Source organism: Nyctibius grandis, chromosome 10, assembly GCF_013368605.1.
Source record: "Nyctibius grandis isolate bNycGra1 chromosome 10, bNycGra1.pri, whole genome shotgun sequence".
NCBI classification, from domain to species: Eukaryota; Metazoa; Chordata; class Aves; order Nyctibiiformes; family Nyctibiidae; genus Nyctibius; species Nyctibius grandis.
In genome coordinates, this window is record NC_090667.1 from 12,914,842 (window position 1) to 12,935,473 (window position 20,632).

A 20,632-nucleotide genomic window follows, 5' to 3' on the forward strand; every position below is an offset into this window, starting at 1 on the left:
GGCCCCAAACCAGTACAGGGCCTGAACTGGGAGCTGGCCCAAAACCAGTACAGGGCTTGTAGAGTCAGCATCTCTCAATCCCTTCTTTGTCATGTTGCAATTTACTCTTGCCCTTGATTTTTCCCGCTACCTATAACAGTATTGTAACAATATCCCCCAACAAGCCCCAAACCAGAACAGGGCCTGAATTGGGAGCTGGCCTGAATTGAGAGCTGGCCCCTAACCAGTACAGGGCCTGAAGTGGGATCTGGCCTGAATTGGGAGCTGGCCCCTAACCAGTACAGGCCCTGAAGTGGGAGCCCTGTGGGGCAGTTTCGCAGGTTCCTGGGGCATCTTCAGGCCCTGTGGGGCATTTTGGGGGGTTCCTGGGGCAGATAGAGGTCCTGTAGTTCAGTTTAGAGGGTGCCCTGGGGTAATCTGGGGACCTGTGGGGCAGTTTAGGGTGTCCCTGGGGCATTTTGAGGCCCTGTGGGGCAGTTTGGGGGTGTTCCTGGGGCAGTTTGTGCACAAAACACAGAGTCGGCCTTTTAGGGCCTCCTCTGAGGCCTGATCTGAGCCCTGCTCTGAGCCCTGCTCTTGCTAAACCGTTGCTAAACCGTCTGGTATCACTCCCATGTCCCCAACTGCCCCCCTGGTGCCCCAACACCCCCATGGCCATATTTTGCCCCCCCACCATGACAGAGTCTGGTTTCTGCCCCCTCTGAGCTGGTTTCCGCCCCCCCCACCATGGCAGGGGCTGATTTCTGCCCCCCCAGGGCCATATTTTGCCCCCCTCGATAATTATGAGGGCCACTTCTCCACCCCCCCCCAGGGCTGTTTTCCGCCCCCACCCCAGCACAGGCTGGTTTCTGCCCCCCCCAAGCTGGTGTCTGCAACCCCCCCACTATGATGAGGGCCAATTTTGCCCCCCCCCAGTTGTTTTTGCACCCCACCATGACAGCGGCTGATTTTCTCCCCCCCCAGGGCTGGGTTTTGTCCCACACTGTGATGGGAGCTGGTTTTCTGCCCCCCCAGGGACATATTTTGCCCCCCCCAATGATGGGAACTGGTTACTGCCCCACCCAAGATGGTTTCTGCCCCCCCCAACCATGATGGGGGCCAATTTTGCCCCCCCACCATGACAGGGGCTGATTTCCCACCCCCCCAGGACTGATTTTTGCCCCCCAAACCCTGACAGGGACTGGATTTCTGCACCCCCAGGGCCATATTTTGCCCCCTCCCAATGTTGGGGACCACTTCTCCACCCCCCCAGGGCTGTTTTCTCCCAATTACCGTGTGTTGTACCCCCCCAATTACCACGTGTCCCCGCCCAATTACCACATCCCCCCCTATAACCACCATTCCCACCCCCAGCCACTGTTCCCACCCCCCCCATAACCACCCTGTCCCCCCCATAACCACTGTCTCCCCCCCATTACCAGCCCCCCAGGCCCAGGCCCCCCCTGCAGGCCCTGGAGGGGGAGGCCATGGCCCAGCAGCTGGCGCTGGCACAGGGGGAGCAGCTGCAGCACGCGCTGGAGGTGGAGCGGCGCCGCCTGCACAACGAGCTGCAGGAGCTCCAGGTGTCCCCAACGCCCCCCCGGGGTGTCCCCAACACCCCCCCATGTCCCCTGGGCCCACTCGGGTCCACCTCTGTGTCCCCAACCACCCCCCATGGTGCCCCCAACAACCCCCATGTCCCCTGGGCCTCCCCTCCATGTCCCCTGGGCTCCCCTTCTGTGTCCTCTTCTTGAGAGCCCCCCCTTTCTGTGCGGGGGTAAATAAATGGTGGAGTTAATTTGAAGGAATTTGAATAAATCTGCATAAAATTATTCCCCAGTTTTCGGGGTTCACTTTGGTGGCGACGGCAGCTCCAGGGGCTGGCGGGGCGGGCGGCTTGGGGGAGCCCCCGTGTCACTCGCCATCACATGCTGGGGGCCTGAGGGGGGGTGGGATCTAGGGGACCCCCCCAAAGCTGGACACCCCCCACACAGTGCAATGGGGTGGTGAGGGCAGGATTTGGGAGGAGAGATTTGGGGGGGTCCTCCTCAAGGAATGGGGCTGGGGGGGGCTCCCAGTTTGGGGGGTCCGAGAATGGGGGCGGGGCTGTCATTCAGGGTGGGCGGGGCCGTTTTTTGGCCAATTGGTGGAGACATTACGGGGCGGGGCCAACGGAGCAAAGCGAGGGCTGCGATTGGTTGAGGCTCGGCCAATCAGCACGCGGCGCTCGGCGGTTTAAAGGTGCCCGGGGCAGAGAGCGGTGGCGGCGGTTTGTCCGGTTGCTGCGGGCGCGGCCCCGAGCGGCGACATGGAGACGGCCGGTGGCTCCGACCGGGACCCCGGCCCTGACTCCGGCCCCGACTCCGGTCCCGATCCCCCCGGCCCCGGCGGCCCCGGCCCGGAGGCGGCGGCGTTGCCGGAGCAGGAGCAGGTGAGGCGGGGGGAGGCCCCGGAGCCCCCAGCGGGTCCCCGAAGCCCCGGCATGGCCTCAGCCCCGTTCTCCCCCCACAGGAACGGGCCCGGCCCAGCCCCACTGCCCCGGCCCGACCCACCGTCTCAGCAGTCACAGCAGGTACGTTATAACCAGGGGCGTTATACCGGGGGGTGGGGGGAGTGTTACCGGGGCACCCGTTCCCCGGTAAATCACACCCCCGCCCGTCCCCCCAGCAGCGCCCCGGGGGGGTGAGTGACAGGGGACACCCCCCGCCGCGTCCCCTAGTGCCCCTCAATGCCCCCCCATGTCCCCAGCCCCCCCCATGTCGCCAGGGTCCCCCCGCCATGTCTCCCGTGTTCTCGTGGTGTCCCCAGGTCCCCCCCCGTGACAATTAAATCTGTCACGGTTTAAAGCTGGGCCAACTATTAACCCAGTGGCAGATGCTCTCTGTTAACCCTCTTCCCCCCCCCCAACCTAAGGGAAAGGGAAAAGGGAGAGAGACTTATGGGTTGGAAAGTTAAAACAGTTTTAATAAACTATAATAATGAAAAAGAGTATAATAACAATAATAATAGAAATAATCAAATATATACAAGTATATACAAATATATACAAAACCAAGACTGAGAGCTTGGAAATCCTCCTCTGGTTGAGTTGCTCCCCCAGCACAGGCAGAGGGGAAAATGCAGTACCTCCCCCCAGCACGGGCAGAGGGGAAAATGCAATAGCTCTCCTGCCATCACACCTGCAGGCTTTTAACTGGAGAATTGGCAAAGCTGGTACCAATCAGTGGGAGACAGGAGGGCCCCTCCCTCCTGGGCCCCACCTCCAGGAGGCAGTGGGTTAGTGATAAATAGGAAAGTGAGAATGACGTGTGTGGGATGGAATACCTTGTTGGTCAATCTTGGGTCACCTGCCCTGTCTGCTCCCCCCCTGCAGCTGCAACCCCCCTTCGGCTCTTCACTCATAAGCAGTGAGGAATTTAGCAGTGACCTTGGTTTCTCTAAGACTAATTGGCCTGGTTTGGGCCAAACCAGGACATTCCACCCCTTATTCCATACCATTCATGTCATACTCAGATCACCACTACCTTTTCATTTTCAAATATATATATACATATCACTAGTTTATGATTCTTCTCTATACAGAAAGTTCATTAAGTTCATTTGGTTCAGGATTGTGGGTTTCCATCTGGCTAGCAGTCTCTCAGCAGTCTCTCTGGCTAGCAGTCTCTCTTTCGTCATGGTTCGTGCCCACGGGTTGCAGGTTAAAGATATCAGACTCGAGGAGGTTACTGGACGCCACTTGATGAAGCTAGTTCCGGTCTCATCACCACTGTCTTAACCTGAAAGACACTTATGCAGCAACAACATACAGTTCAGACTTAAGTAGTCTCACCCAGAATCAGATCACCTTCAGGGACACATCGGACTTCACCATCTTGCAACCCCAGGCCCTCCCTTGCCGTGTCCCCATGTCTCAACTGCCCCCGTGGTGTCCCCAACAACCCCTCGTGTCCCCTGGGCCCCCCTCCTATGTCCCAAACACAACCCCTATGTCCCCTACCCCCCTCTCCATGTTCCCCCCCACAGGTGCCCCCCCGGCCTCCAAACACCTCCCTGAGGACCTCGGGGACCAAGCGGCCGAACTGCAGGCGAAGCTCAGGTGGTGCCGGGAGCAGAACCGGGTGCTTCAGGCCCAAAACCGCGACCTCCGGCACCTGTGGGAGACCGAGCGGGGGGAGCACGAGGCCCGCGAGAGCCACCTCGCCCTGCGCCTGCAGTGAGTGTGTGCCCCCCCCCCCAATATCGGGGTGCCCCCAAAAAGTGGGGTTTAACCCCCCCCCCCAACCACAGGAGCTTGCAGGCGGCGCGGGACCGCTGGCGTCATGAGGCTGAGGGGCTGGCGGCCGAGAAGCGGCGCCTGGAGGAGGCAGTGTGGGGGGAGCGGGCGCTGGGGGCGGCTGAGGGGCACGTGCAGAAGCTGACTGACCACCTGCAGAAAATAGTGGTACGTTATTGGGGGGGGGCATTTGGGGGGGCTCCCCCCTTCACTCCGCAAAAAAAGGGGGTTGTTGGGCACCAATTTGGCCACTTTTGTGCCCAAAAAGTGAGGGGGGGCTCAGGAGCCCACGGTGGGGGCTGGGGTTTGCCCCCCCACCATGACAGGGGCTGATTTCCCACCCCCCGAGGGCTGATTTTTGCCCCCCAAACCCTGACAGGGACTGGTTTCCTGTGCCTCCAGGGCCATATTTTGCCTCCCCTTCCCCCCCCCCAATGATGGGGGCCACTTCTCCACCCCTCCAGGGCTGTTTTCTCCCAATTACCATGTGTCCCGTCCCCCCCCCCCCGCCATAACCACCCTTTCCCCCCCCATTACCGCCCCCCCCCAGATGCTACTGATGGCGGCCAAGGACAAGGTGCTGATGCAGGGGTTGCAGTGGCTGCACGCGCTGGAGGTGGAGTGGCCCCCCCTGCTCAACGAGCTGCAGGAGCTCCAGGTGTCCCCAACGCCCCCCCGGGTGTCCCCAACAACCCCCATGTCCCCTGGGCCCCCTCCCCATGTCCCCAACACCCCCTGCAGTGCCCCCAACCACTCCCCCACCATGGGTCTTGGGCCCCCTTCCCATGTCCCCAGCACCCCACCATGTCCCCAACCACCCCTGTGGTGACCTCAATGCCCCCATGGTGTCCCCAACAGCCCCCCGTGTCCTCTGGTCTCCCCCATCCCATGTCCCCAACAACCCCCCTGGGGCCCCCCATCATGTCCCCAATGCCCCCTCATGTCCCCAACACCCCCCCATGTTCCCTGGGACGCTGGGGTCCCTCTCTGTGCCTCTAACCACCCCATGGTGTCCCCAACCCTCCCCCTTGCTGCCCCCTCCCCAGGGCAACACCCGGGTGTTCTGCCACACGCAGCCGGTGCTGCCGCAGGAGCGGGGCCGGCAGCGGGGGCCGGGGCCCCTCCACTTCCCCCCCGGAGATGAGAGGAGCTTCGTGCTGTCCCAGTCCAGGGTTGGGGGGGACCCAACTTAATATAGGGGTTTTGGGGCGAATCCCCTTGATTTAGGGGATTTGGAGGGGCAAAGTTGGGTTTTTGGGGCCCCCCCAACCCTCCTGCCCCTTCCCGTCCCCGGTGGGCCGCGAGCGCCGCGGTGACGTCTGCTCTTATTTCAGCTTCAACCGCCTGTTCCCCCCAGACGCCTCCCAGCAGGACGTGCTCAAGTAGATCGTGCTGCTCCTGCAGGTGGGGGGCCCCCAAATGCCCCCTGAACCCCCAAACCCCCCTTTGAACCCCCTTCTGCACGTACAGAAGAAAAATGTTATAAAAAGGGGCTTGTCTGGTAATAAACGGCTTCTGCTGGATTCACGTGGGATCGTGTGCTGAGTCCTTTTCTCTGCAGGCCCCAAACCAGTACAGGGCCTGAACTGGGAGCTGGCCCCAAACCAGTAAAGGACCTGAACTGGGAGCTGGCCTCAAACCACGAACTGGGCCAGAGCCTGAACTGGTCTGGGTCCTGAACTGGGAACCAGAGCCTTAATCTGGGACCAGAGCCTGAACTGGGCCCAGAGCTGTGAAATGGGACCAGAGCCTGAACTGGGCTGGGATATGAACTGGGCCCAGAGCCCTGAACTGGGCCCAGAGCCTGAACCGGGACCAGAGCCTGAACTGGGCTGGAAGGAGGAGCCGGGGAGCTCCAGGGGACACTGGGACAGGACTGGAAGGGGACACTGGGAGGGGACAGGGACACGGGGATGGGGGACACTGTGAGGGGACTGGGGACACTGGGATTGGGGACACTGGGAGGGGACTGGGGACACTGGGATGGGACTGGGGACACTGGGACAAGACTGGAAGGGGACACCAAGAGGGGACTGGGACACCAGGAGGGAACTGGGACACTGGGATGGGGGACACCAGGAGGGGATGGGGACACTGGGATGGGGGACACCAGGAGGGGACTGGGACACGGGGAGGGGACTGGGGACACTGGGACAAGACTGGGAGGGGACACTGGGAGGGGACAGGGACACTGGCAGAGGACTGGGGACACTGGGAGGACACTGGGGACACTGGGATGGGGGACACCGGGAGGGGATGGAGGACACTGGGATGGGGGACACCGGGAGGGGATGGGGGACACTGGGAGGGGACAGGGGACACTGGGACAAGACTGGGGACAGTGGGATGGGACTGGGGACACTGGGACAAGACTGGAAGGGGACACCAGGAGGGGACTGGAACACTAGGAAGGGACAGGGACATTGGGAGAGGACTGGGGACACTGGGATGGGGGACACCAGGAGGGGACGGGGACACTGGGAGGGGACTGGGGACACTGGGACAAGACTGGGAGGGGACACCAGGAGGGGACAGGGACACTGGGAGAGGACTGGGGACACTGGGAGGACACTGGGGACACTGGGATGGGGGACACCAGGAGGGGACTGGGGACACTGGGACAAGACTGGGGACAGTGGGATGGGACTGGGGACAGTGGGATGGGACTGGGGACACTGGGACAAGACTGGAAGGGGACACCAGGAGGGGACTGGAACACTAGGAGGGGACAGGGACACTGGGAGAGGACTGGGGACACTGGGATGGGGGACACCGGGAGGGGATGGGGACACTGGGAGGGGACTGGGGACACTGGGATGGGGGACACCAGGAGGTGACTGGGACACTGGGAGGGGACTGGGAACACTGGGACAAGACTGGGAGGGGACACCAGGAGGGGACGGGGACACTGGGATGGGGGACACCGGCAGGGGACTGGGGACACTGGGCGGGGCCGAGGCCCCCCGGTGACGTCTCCGTGGCCCCGGTGTCCCCGCAGTGTCCCTGGACGTGGTGCGGGAGGCGCTGGGGGTGACTCAGGAGAGTCGCCTTGTCCCCTGCCTGGCCACCGTCGCCCTCGTGTGCCAGGTGGCCCTGTGGGGTGCGGGGACATCCAGGCTCCACTTGGCCACCACTGCTGGCCACCAGCGTCACCACGGTCACCGCTACCGCCGTCTGGCCCGAACCGCCACTGCCACCACCGAGGCCACCGAGGCCGCCGCTGCCACCGAGGCCACCGAGGCCGTCGCCGCCGCCAACGTCACCCTGGGGATGCTGAAGGAGGTCGTTGGTCACCTGAGGGCCCTGCTGGACGCTGCCACCCAGGAACCGGAGGTGGCCCGGGGTTTCCCTGCCACCGCCCGGGCCCTTGGGGACACCGTGGTGGCCTTGGGGACAACGATGGGGGACGAGGAGGGGACGCAGAGGTTGGCCTGGGTGCAGGGGGCTTTGCCAGGGGACGAGTAGGGACGGGGACACCAGGAGGGTCCTCCTCGTCCTGGGGACACCTTGATGTCCCCTGTCCCATCTGGGGACACCAGGAGGGTTCTCCTCATCCTGGAGACACCCCAATGTCCCCTGTCCATCTGGGGACACCAGGAGGGTCCTCCTCATCCTGGGGACACCCCGATGTCTCCTGTCCTATCTGGGGACACCAGGAGGGTCCTCCTCGTCCTGGGGACACCCCGATGTCCCTTCTCCATCCTGGGGACACTGGGATGTCCCCTGTCCTACCTGAGGACACCTGGATGTCCCTCCTCCTGGGGACATCAGGGCCACCAGGATGTCTCTTGTCCCACCTGGGGACTTTGGAGATGTCCCCTTTGTGGCCCAAGGACACCAGGGTCAGGTTGGTGACACTGTCCCCTGTCCACTCAATAAACCTCAGGGACACGCCGAGCCCCCGACCTGTCACTGGGGGTTGGGGACATGGCAGGGACATGGGGACACCAGGGGAAGGGGACACCCCCACCCCGTTCCGAGGACACCGGGTGGGGGGATGTCCCCAAGCCGTCCCTGTCAGAGGGCTCAGGACTGTCCCCAAGGGCACCTGGCTGGATGTCCCCAAGCCGTGGGGGACATGGTGAGGACACAGCAGGGCCATCAGCAGGGGACAGCACTGGGGACATCACTGGGGCCATGTTGGGGACATGCTGGGGGCCAGCACTGGGGACACACTGGGGACAAGCTGCTGCCACACTGGGGACATCACTGGGGCTGTGTTGGGGATATCTCTGAGGCCACCTTGGCCCCAGCACTGGGGACGCACTGGGGACATCATCAGGGCCAGTGCTGGGGACACGTTGGGGACACTGAGGCCACCATCGGGCCCAGCGTTGGGGGACATGTTGGGGATGTGTCAGAGCCAGCACTTGGGGACACTTTGGGGACATCAGGGGACATGGGGGGGGATGCTGAAGGTTGCGGGTGGCCATGTTGGGGCCCCACTGGGGACATTGAGGGGGGACACGGGGCTGCGTTGGGGACAGGGGGGGACATCAGGGGCTGTGGGGACTTTGTGAAATCACAGGGGGACATTGAGGGGACACTGAGGACAGTGGGTGGCCGTGCTGGGACATGATTGGGGACATCGGGGGGGGAACATCAGGCAGCACAGGGCTGCATTGGGGACATCAGGGACCATGGGGCACTGTTGGGGACATCGGGGGACACCGAGGACAGCGGGGTCCCTCTGGGGACAAGGGGGAGGACACGGAGGAGGGGGTGGGCAGCCGTAGCGGGGTCACGGGGTGGGTGACGTCCCTGCTGGCGGTGGCCCCGCTGGCAGCGTCCCCTCATCCAGCCCCCGTCCGGCCCAGGCCCGGGAGCGGATCCCGCCCGTGTCCCCACCATGTCTCCACCGCCGTGTCCCCACCTATGGAGACCCCTGAGGCCACCAGGGCCATCGTCCCCTCCGAGGTGGGACAAATCTCGGCGAGATGGCGGGAGGGGTGGGGGGGTGGCAGGGGGGTGACAGAGGGGACAGGGGATGGCAGGGAGTGACGGGGAGGGAGGGATGGGGACATGAGGGACAGGGGAGTGGTGGCAGAAGGGACGGAGGTGGCAGAGGGACGCAGGGACGGTGGGGACAGGGAATGGTGTGGGGCGGACGGGGGTGGCAGGGGGGTGGCAGAGGGGACAGAAGGAGGGTGGGGACAGGGAATCGGGTGGCAGGAGCATGACGGGTGGCAGGGGGACAGGGGATGGGGTAATGAGGGTGAGAGATGGGATGAGGACAGTGGGGACAGGGCAGTGGCAGAGGGGACGTGGGTGACAGAGGGGACACAGGGACGGTGGGGACGGGGTGGCAGGGGGGGTGGCAGAGGGGACAGGGGTGGCAGGGGGACGGGATGGGGTGGCGGGGGGGTGACAGAGTGACAGAGGGGACAGTGACAGGGGGACAGGGCAGTGGCAGAGGGGACGAGGGTGACAGAGGGGACATGGGGTGGTGGGGACAGGGAAGGGGGTGGCCGGTGGGGACTCCGGAGAGGACAAGGGCCATGGGGGGTCCCCGAGGAGGTGATGAGGGACATGGGGGACCCTAGGGTGACGTCAGGAGACCCCCGATGGGACAAAGGCCACAGAGATCTCCAGGGAGGGGACAAGGGACACGGGGAACCCTGAAGAAGGGACAGGGGACATGGGGGAACCCCAGAGTGGCATCAGGGGACAGCAGAGGGGACAGGGGATACCAGAGGGGACAAGGGACATGGGGGAACCCCAGGAGGGGATGAGAGACATGGGGGACCCTGCCACTGGCCATGTCCTTGCCCCCAGGTGTCCCCAGAGCTGCTGGAGCCACTGATGACCGTGGTGGCCATCCTGGGTGAGCTGGGGGCCACACCAGGGGACATCCCCCTGGCCAGGCCAGCGGGCTCGCTGCGGGCTGGGCTGGTGGCCCTTGTTGCCAGCATCCGCCGGGTCATGGAGCACCTTCACGGTGATGCCACCTGCCTCCAACGTGCCCTGGCAACTGCTGGGGCCACCAGGGCCACCACAGAGGCCACTACTAGGGCCACCGCGGTCCCACTGGGGGATTCCATTGTCCCCAGGGCCACCACGGGGAATGCCTGGGCTACCGTGGCGGCCGTCACCCGCGAGTGGCGGGAGGTGGTGGCCTCGGTGGAGGCCACTTGGGCCACGCTGGCAGGGGACACCGAGCACCTGAGGGACGCCTGCAGGACCGTGGCCACCGCGGGGGCCACTGCCAGCGTCACCCCGGGCCACCTGGCAGAGGCGGTGAAACAGGAGGACGGGGCACACCAGGGGCTGCTGGCGACCACCCGGGCACTGCTGGTGGCTTTGGAGGTGGTAGCCCACAGGACACGGGTGGCCGAGGCCAGCGTGAGGCTGCAGGTGGCCACCGAGGCCACCGAGAAGATGGCGGTGGCAACAGTGGAAGCGGCGGTGGCCGCGGAGCAGGGACGTCTGTTGGCGGTGGCCGACGAGCCCCTGGGACGCTTGGTGGCCGCCTGTCACAGGGCCACCCGCTTCTACTGTCACCTGCGGCACCACCTCGAGGACATCGAGGCCACCGTGGCTACTATGGCTGCTGGACACGGTGGCCCTGAGGCTCTTGGGGTGGCCCAGGAGGGTCCTGGTGTCCCCAAGGACCTGCTGGCTGCAGTGGCAGTGGCCGAGGCGCTGTGGGATGCTAGCGCCCGCCTGGCCAAGGGCCACCTCCTGGGGACGCTGCGGGTGGCTCGGGGGTTGGTGGCCACCCCCGGTGTCCCCAGTGCCACCGTGGCCACCACCGTGGCTCAGTGCTGCCAAGATGCCACCGCTGCCCTCCCCGGGGCTGCTGCCACGGGGACTGCAGTAGGGGACCGGTGGCTTCGCTGGGGACCGATGGCTTCGTTGGGGACTGGTGGCATTGCTGGGGACCGGTTGCATCGTTGGGGACCGGTGGCATCAAGACGTCACTGCTGCAGTCCTACTTCTGTGTCACTTTGTCCCCAACGTGTGTTTCACCCTGCCCCATGTCCCCTCCTTGTCCCCATGTCTCCCTATGTCCCCCCAAAAGGAGGGGTTGGGGTCCCCCACCCCACCGGGGAGGTGACACCCCTGTGTCCCCTCAGTTCAGGGGTGTTTGGGGTCCCCCACCAGGGAGGTGACACCCCCGTGTCCCCTGTCCCCACAATCACTCCCATTTTTACTACCAAAACCTTCTTTATTGGGGGGGGTCACCGGGTGTCCCCAAGGGTGTCCCCAAGGAGGGGGGGGAGTTTGGGGGGTGTCATCGCTTGCGCCCCCGTCTTGCTCCTTCCAGAAGCCTTTGGGGGGCCCCAGGTGTCCCCTGGAGGTGACGAGGGTCCCCGGGGAGGGTGTCCCGGGGGGGGGGCGCAGCAGGAAGGGCCGCAGCTGGAGGTGGCAGCCCCGTGAGCAGCAGCTCGGGGGAGGCTATGGGCAGACAGGTGCCCAGCGATGGGGTCCAGCGCCCCGCGTCCACCCTGCACAAGATCAGCACCCGCCAGGGCTGCGGGGACACGGGGCGGATACCGGGGGGGCCCATGTGTCACCCACCCCCCCCCAGGAGCACCCCCACGGTCCTGGGGGCACCAGGAACCCAACCCCAATGGGGACCCCCAGGGCACCCTGACCCCCCCCAGGACCCCCCAACCCCAACAGAGCCCCTGAACCCCAGTGGGACCCCCCCAACCCCAATCCCCCGGCCCAGGATGCCCCAACCCCAATAGGGACCCCTCAAGAACCCCAGGGCACCCTGACCCCACCCAAAGCACCCTGACCCCCCCAAGACCCCGCAACCCCAATGGGGAACCCTCAAGACCCCCAGGGCACCCTGACCCCCCACAGGACCCCCCCAAGTCCCCTCAATGCCAATGAGACCCCCCCAACCCCAAACCCCCCACCCAGGACACCCCAAACCCAATGGGGACCCCCCAAGACCCCTGTGATACCCTGAGCCCCCCCAGAGCACCCTGACCCCCACAAAGACCGCACAACCCCAATCAGAAACCCCCAAGATCCCCAGAGCACCCTGACCCCTCCCAGGACCCCCCAACCCCAGTAGGACCCTTGAATCCAAATGGGACCCCCCAACTCCCAATCCCCCCCCACACAGGACACCCCAACCCCAATGGGGACCCCCCAAGACCCTTGAGATACCCTGACCCCACCCAGAGCACCCTGACGCCCCCCAGGGCACCCTGACCCCCCCCCCAGTACCCCCAACCCCAAAGGGACCCCACTTAATATAGGGGGTTTTGGGGAGATTCCCCTTGATTTAGGGCATTTGGGGGACAAATTTGGGTTTTCAAGGGGCAAAGTTGGGTTTTTGAGGGCCAAAGTTGTGTGTTTGGGGTGGCAAATTTCAGTTTTTGAAGGGCAAATTGGGTTTTTGGGGGCCAAATTTGGGTTTTTGAGGGGCAAAGTTGGGTTTTTGAGGGCCAAAGTTGGGTTTTTGAGGGGCCGAAGTGGGGTTTTTGAGGGGCAAAGTTGGGTTTTTGGGGGCTGTGTTGGGTTTTTGGAGGGGCAAAGTTGGGTTTTTGGAGGGGCAAATTTGGGTTTTTGGGGGCAAAGTTGGGTTTCTGGGGTGGCAAATTTCAGTTTTTGAAGGGCAAAGTGGGGTTTTTGGGCTCCTGCCCCCATGGGGGTGAGGTCACGGCTGGGGCTCCCCCAACATCCTGAGACCCCCCCCAAAGCTGGACACCCCCCCACCACACACACTGCAATGGGGTGGGGAGGGCAGGATTTGGGAGGGGGGGATTTGGGAGGGACCTCCTCAAGGAATGGGGCTGGGGGGGGCTCCCAGTTTGGGGGGGGGCTCATGCAAGGATGGGGGTGTCCCAGTTTGGGGGGAGGGTCCCAGTTTGGAGGGTGCTGGACCAGGGGGTTCATGCAGGGTATGGGGGGGGGCAAGATGTGGGGGCAAAAGCGAGGGCTGCGATTGGTTGAGGCTCGGCCAATCAGCGCACAGCGCTCGGCGGTTTAAAGGTGCCCGGGGCAGAGAGCGGTGGCGGCGGTTTGTCCGGTTGCTGCGGGCACGGCCCCGAGCGGCGACATGGAGACGGCCAGTGGCTCCGACCAGGACCCCGACCGGGACCCCGACTGGGACCCCGGCCCCGACTCCGGCCCTGGCCCCGGCCCCAAATCCAGCCCCGATCCCCCCGGTCCCGGCGGCCCCGGCCCGGAGGCGGCCCCAGTGTCGGAGCAGGAGCAGGAGCAGGTGAGGCGGGGGGAGGCCCCGGAGCCCCCAGCGGGTCCCCGGAGCCCCGGCGCGGCCTCAGCCCCGTTCTTCCCCCACAGGAACGGGCCCAGCCCGGCCCCGCCGCACCGGCCCGACCCGCTGTCTCAGCGGCCACAGCAGGTACGTTATAACCAGGGGCGTTATACCGGGGTGCGGGGTGGGGTAACCGGGGCGCCCGTTCCCTGGTAAATCACACCCCCCCCCGTCCCCCCAGCAGCGCCCTGGGGCAGGATTGAGTGACAGGGGACACCCCCCGCCGCGTCCCCTAGTGCCCCTCAACGACTCCCCGTGTCCCCAGGCCCCCCCATGTCGCCAGGGTCCCCCCTGCCATGTCTTCCGTGTCCCCGTGGTGTCCCCAGGTCCCCCCCCCCCAGTGTCCCCCAGGCCCTCCCTTGCCATGTCCCTATGTCCCAACTGCCCCCGTGGTGTCCCCAACAACCCCTCGTGTCCCCTGGGTCCCCCTCCCCATGGTCCCCCACCTCTCCATGTCTCCCCCCCAGGTGCCCCCCCCGCCTCCAAACACCCCCCTGGGGACCTCAGGGGCCAAGTGACCGACCCGCGGGTGGAGCTTGGTAGGTGCCGGGAGCAGAACCGGGTGCTTGAGGCCCAAAACCGCGAGCTCCGGCACCAGTTGGAGACCCTGCAGTGGGAGCACGAGGCCCGTGAGAGCCACCTCGCCCTGCGCCTGCAGTGAGTGTGTGCCCCCCTCCCCCCAAATATCGGGGTGCCCCCAAAAAGTGGGGTTTAACCCCCCCCCAACCCCAGGAGCCTGCAGGCGGAGCGGAAGCTCTGGTGGCGCGATGCCGAGAAGCTGGTGGCCGAGAAGCGGCGGCTGGAGGCGGAGGCAGTGCGGGGGGAGCGGGCGCTGGGGTCGGCTGAGGGGCGTGTGCGGAGGCTGACTGCCCACCTGCAGAACGCAGAGGTACGTTATGGTGGGGGGGGGCATTTGGGGGGACTCCCCCCTTCCCCCTGCAAAGAAAAGGGGGGGTGGGGCACCAATTTGGCCACTTTTGCACCCAAAAAGTGAGGGGGGCGCTCAGGAGCCCACGGTGGGGGCTGGTTAATCCCCCCCCCCATTACCGTCCTCCCCAGGCACAGCTGGCGGAGGCCCTGGAGGGCAAGGCCACGGACCAGGAGTGGACACTGGCACAGTGGGAGCAGCGGCTGCACGCGCTGGAGATGCAGGGGCGCCGCCTGCACAACGAGCTGCAGGAGTTCCAGGTGTGGCCAACGCCCCCCCCGGGGTGTCCCCAAAAACCCCCATGTCCCCTGGGTCCCCCCCTCCATGTCTCCACCCCCACTCCTTGCCGCCCCCTCCTCAGGGCACCATCTGGGAGGTGCCTGCCACACCCAGCAGGTGCTGCCGCAGGAGAGGGGCAAGCAGCGGGAGCTGGGGCCCCTCCACATCCCCCCCGGCAACGAGAGGAGCCTCGTGCTGTGCCTGCCCGGGATTGGGGGGGACCCCACTTAATATAAGGGGTTTTGGGGCGAATCCCCTTGATTTAGGGGATTTGGAGGGGCAAAGTTGGGTTTTTGGGGCCCCCCCCAACCCTCCTGCCCGTCCCCCATGGGCCGTGAGCGCCACGGTGACGTCTGCTCTGATTTCAGCTTCAACCGCCTGTTCTCTCCAGACGCCTCCCAGCAGGACGTGCTCGAGGAGATCGCGCTGCTCCTGCTGGTGGGGGGCCCCCAACCCCCCCCCTGAACCCCCAAATCCCCCCATAACCCCTCAAACACCCCTTTGAACCCCCTTCTGCAAGTACAGAAGCAAAAATGGTATAAAAAGGGGCTTGTCTGGTAATAAACGGCTTCTGCTGGATTCACATGGGATCGTGTGCTGAGTCCTTTCCTCTGCAACCCTTCATCTCCTCCCAGCATCCCTCCTCTACTGGTCCCCGTATGCCCCCTGAACTGCTCCTGTTACCGGAAAATAGTACCCAAGGAAACTCTCTAACCCCAATGACAGTTGAGAAGCCGACACTGGTTTGTTGCAGTGCTGGGTGCACGGGGGATCTCTCCTCCTCGCATGCACACCGAGGGACAAAAGCTTGCTCCTTATATACAGAATTCCAAGAAAAGCCCACCCCTTCCAAAAAAAAAACTTATGCATAATACAGTCTGTGCTGCATTAGGTAATGTCTTTACACACGCGTACTAAATTGGGGAAGGGTCTGGGGTGGGCTCTGGGGGTCACAATCCCCCTTTAATCGTGCTTGTGCGCAAGCGTGGTAAAGGCCTTCTTGTTTTGGACTTCTCTCTCCTCTGACACAAGAGTTTATGAATCAAGTTAATTTAGACATCACAAAGTTCTCTACACTTTTGTCTTTTGGCCCTTTTATAATTAGCAGAGACCTTTGTTTTTCTAAGACTAAGCATAAACAGCATGAATCATAGTCTACTAGAACCTTGTTATCAATCCCATAAACAAACACTATCTACAAAACATGCAGTTTGCTTCAGAACCTATTGTTATTCTCTATTATTCTAGCTAAAAGGAAAATTATTGACGGGAAAGTTTGTTCTGTGTAAAGGTAGCACAGAGCAGGCCTTTTAGAGCCTCCTCTGAGGCCTGCTCTGAGGCCTGCTGTGAGGCCTGCTCTTGCTAACCCGTTGCTAAACCTGAGGCCTACTCTTGCTAAACCGTTGCTGAACTGAACCGTCTGGTATCAATTCCCCCCTTTGGAAGCAGTTAGATTTATTATCTCACTACTTTTCTCATATACTTTTCTCAATGATTCTCTTAACACAACCCACGCGGATCCCTGTGATAACTATAATCACAACTACATAAACTATTCCCTCTAACAATGCGGCTAACCATCATTTTAGAGACAATCCACCTAATTCTTGCAGGATTTTGTTGAGCCAACTATTTTCTGCTGCATCCCTGATTGCCCTGCTGTCTTCTGTTGCTCTCTTCGCTTTATCCAATTGTTCTTGCAGGTTATCAGTGATGTTTGGGATGTGGATGCAGCAGTGCTCTTTGTCTAACTTAAGGTCACAGAATCACAGAATCACAGAATCACAGAATGTTAGGGATTAGAAGGGACCTCGAAAGATCATCTAGTCCAATCCCCCAGCCGGAGCAGGATTGCCTAGACCATATCACACAGGAACGCGTCCAGGCGGGTTTTGAATGTCTCCAGAGAAGGAGACTCCACCCCCTCTCTGGGCAGCCTGTTCCAGTGTTCGGTCACCCTCACCGGAAAGAAGTTTTTCCTCATATTTAAGTGGAACCTCCTGTGTTCCAGTTTGCACCCATTGCCCCTTGTCCTGTCAAGGGATGTCACTGAGAAGAGCCTGGCTCCATCCTCATGACACTTGCCCTTTACATATTTATAAACATTAATGAGGTCCCCCCTCAGTCTCCTCTTCTCCAAGCTAAAGAGACCCAGCTCCCTCAGCCTCTCCTCATAAGGGAGATGTTCCACTCCCTTAATCATCTTCGTGGCTCTATGACTTCCCCTTGGTGAATCCATGCTGATTGCCCCTAATGATGCCCCTATCCTTGATGTGCCTAGAGACAGCATCAAGAAAAAGTTGTTCCATCACCTTTCCGGGGATGGAGGTGAGGCTGACCAGTCTATAGTTATCCGGGTTCTCCTTCTTGCCCTTTTTCAAGACTGGAGTGACACAGTACTCCTGGAGTAACAGGAGGTATCCACACACTCCTTGTTCTTTGACTAATAGCAAGTCTAAGGCCAGTCTATTTTGCAGAGTCATTTTAGTATTGGCTTGGATCTGTTTGTTAACAATTTGGAATCCCTTTTGAGTGGCTCTTGATAAAGATTCTACTTGCCACGTTAGATTTTCTATTAGCACCCGACTTTCTAAAGCCATCAGTCCTGGTAAAAGGAACCTTTGAAATCCCCATTCAAGTTGTGACCCCAGGAGACAGGCTGAGTGGCTGAAAGAGGAACTGGGCTGTTACACCAGTAAGATTGTTCATTCTACCAAACCCTTGTATCAGAGTTAGAATTAAGTTCTCTTCTATGTCTGTCTTGGCCTCTCCACCTGTATCAATTTTTGCATTTCCGAACATCACTGCAAGGGAGAGAACCCAGAACCTTGTGATCCCCGGGTTAGTCTTAAACGTAAAGGTCCCTCTTGTTTTACAGTCCGTTCTGGTGATGCGGCTGGTTTGATCCTGCTGTGATGTAGCCACGGAGTGACTCCCTCGAGCTTGACAGCTGTGTAGGTGGTGAGCAACATCTGGAAAGGTCCTTTCCACTTCTCTTTTAGCGGTTCATCTGCCCACGTCCCCAGGTACACCCAGTCTCCAGGTTGGTATCGATGCACAGGCACGTCTAGGGATAGTGGTGCGCTCACAGTGATGTACCTGTGGAGAGAGGACAAAACCTTTCCTAGAGAGACAACATATTCTTTCGGATGTTTCCCCATGATCTCAGGATTAACTCCTGTTTCTGTCACCTGATAGGGTTTACCAGAAATGATTTCAAAAGGACTAACCTTTCCTTTAGTTTTAGGATTCGTAGCAAAGCTGAGGGTAAAGCACCCGACCAATTTATCTCAGCCTCTTGGCAAATTTTTCCTCATCTGTTTATTTCAGCTTTGGTGTTTTTTTTTTTATTTTTGCACTTGATTGAGGTTTCCGTGGGGTATGGAGGTCCCATTTTACCCCTAACACTTCAGCTAAATTTTGAACAGCCTCTGCTATAAAGTGTGGGCCCCTGTCTGAAGATAGTCCTAGAGGTGTCCCAAATCTCAGTATTATTTGCTTAGGTAATATTTTTGTTACTTCTCTTGCCTTGTTGGTGCGACAAGGGAAAGCTTCATGGCAGCCTGTGAAAGTGTCTGTCCTTACTAAAAGATACTGATACCCGTTTTGCCGCAGTAATTCGGAAAAGTCTATTTGCCAAGAGTCTTCTGGATTGTTTCTTCTCTGTGTTGCTCCTGATAAAGGTCTCTGCTCGGAGGCGTGTTGGCCATCCCTTACTGACACTGTCTTTGTTGCTTTGAAAAGTATCCCACAGGCCTTTTCCATGATCCCAGTCTCTGGGCCAACACTCCCAGAGCAATACGCAGTCTTGCATGTACAAATCAAATGGTTTTCCTAAGTTCGGGAGGCCCAGAGCTGGAGCACTCATTAAAGTCTGGTTTAGTTTTGCAAATGCACCTCTGGGTGCAAACAAGGTGGTTTCCTTGCCCTTGTACAGCTTCCTATAAGGGTTTGGCAATGAGTCCAAAATTCATTATCCACAGGCAGCACCATCCGGCCATCCCGAGAAATGCTCTAAGCTCTTGTTTCAGTTGCTTTCATCTTACCAGTCCAGCGTCTGGTTTTGACTGGATGATTACTGGTTGTGCCACTTGGGATCGTCCCGGTGTTCCTGGAGCCCATACGAGAGGTGTCACAGCTTCTTCTGGTATCTCCTGTAACTCGGCTGCCTTCTGTAATATAAAAACTTGGGCATCCAAAGCTTTATTTTCAGGGCTATGGTTTGGGATTTTTCCTTTTGTAAAGGTAATTTGTGCATTCAATTTACTCAGCATTTCTCACCCTAACAGCGGCATGGGGCAATCTGGTATGGAGAGAAATTGATGGGTTAACACCCTTTTTTTCCCAATTCCAAATTTTAAAGGCTGGAAAAACGACCGATCTTCTTTCTGCCCCGTGGCACCAATAATTGGCACGCTTTGATCACTCAAATTACCCTTGCATGTATTTAATACTGAATAGGTAGTTCCCACATCTACTAAAAATTTTACTTTCTCATTTTCCACCTTACTATAACCAGGGCTTCTCTTGGGGAGGGTTTCGATCCTTCCCCCGCTCCTCCCCACTCTGAATCTAAACCCATCACTTTAGCAGCTTTCCTCGGCATCTCCCCAGGGCCTCGCCGCCCTGATTGCGGACACTCCTTTTTCCAGGACACTGATTTTTTTCTAACTGCTTTCCAGCCCCTGGTACTTTATCGGAAGATTTTTCTTCCCTTTGGCCTCCCCCGATAACTCTGTTCTCTCACCCTATTATTTTCCTGGGCTGTAGCTGCTGCCAGTTGCTGGTTGTTTTTAAACACTTTTTTTTTTTTCTTTCTTCCTTCCTCTACCTTTTCTCTGTTGTTACACACTTTCCAGGCATTCTTTAACATTTTGTCCAACGAGCGAGCATCTGCCCGCTCTATTTTCTGCAAGTTTTGTTTTATATCTGCACTAAATTGTCCCATAAAAATGTGTATTAACGAGGCAGCATCTACATCATTTTCTGGATTCAAATCGGTGTATTTTCTTGCAGCCTCTGTTCGTCTTTCAAGGAAAGAGGAGGGATCCTGGTTCCTTCCCTGAACGACCTGATACAATTTAGACCAGTTCTGACTTTGGAACAGCATTCCCAACCCCGGCAAAATCAATCGTTGGTATTCGGTCAATAGCAACATCTGAGCAGGAACGTTGGGGTCCCAATTAGGGTTGTTGGGGTCCTAATTAGGGTTGTTGGGAGGAAAATGTTCATCTATCCGTCCTGCTTGTGCAGCTTGAACACGCAGTCGTTCAGCCTCCTCGCTGGCCTTGGCCAAAATCAGTCGTTTTAACTCGAAAATCACCGAGTTATTCAAAATAATTTGCAAATCTTTCCAATCTGGATCATGATTTTCAATTCTAGTTCCCATAACCTTCGCTACATGTTCAGGGTCCTCCCTGTGTACCCCTGCCACCTCCCTCCAGGGTTTTAAATCCGATATAGAAAACGAGCCTCAACTGGTCCCAGTATCCCCCGTGAACTGGTCCCAGCACCCATTCTTGGCTTAAACTGGTCTCAGCACCCACCCAGGCCTGAACTGGTCCCTGTATCCCCCCTGAACTGGTTCCAGCATCCTCCCCTTCATCTCCTCCCAGTATCCCCCCTGAACAGGTCCCAGTAACCCACTCTTGCCCTCAGCTGGTCCCATCAGCCACACCCCGCCCTTCATCTCCTCGCAGCATCCCTCCTCTACTGGTCCCCGTATGCCCCCTGAACTGGTCCCAGCATCCTCCCCTTCATCTTCGCCCAGTATCCCCCCTGAACTGGTCTCAGCATCCCTATGGGGATTTGAATTTCTTGCCACAGTGCTCGCAGCAATGCAAAACCCCCCTGAGTACGTGTGTGCTCTAGGACAGATCTGTCCCACATGTGCTGAACCAGTGACCAAATTAAAGGGAGTGGGAAAATTCTG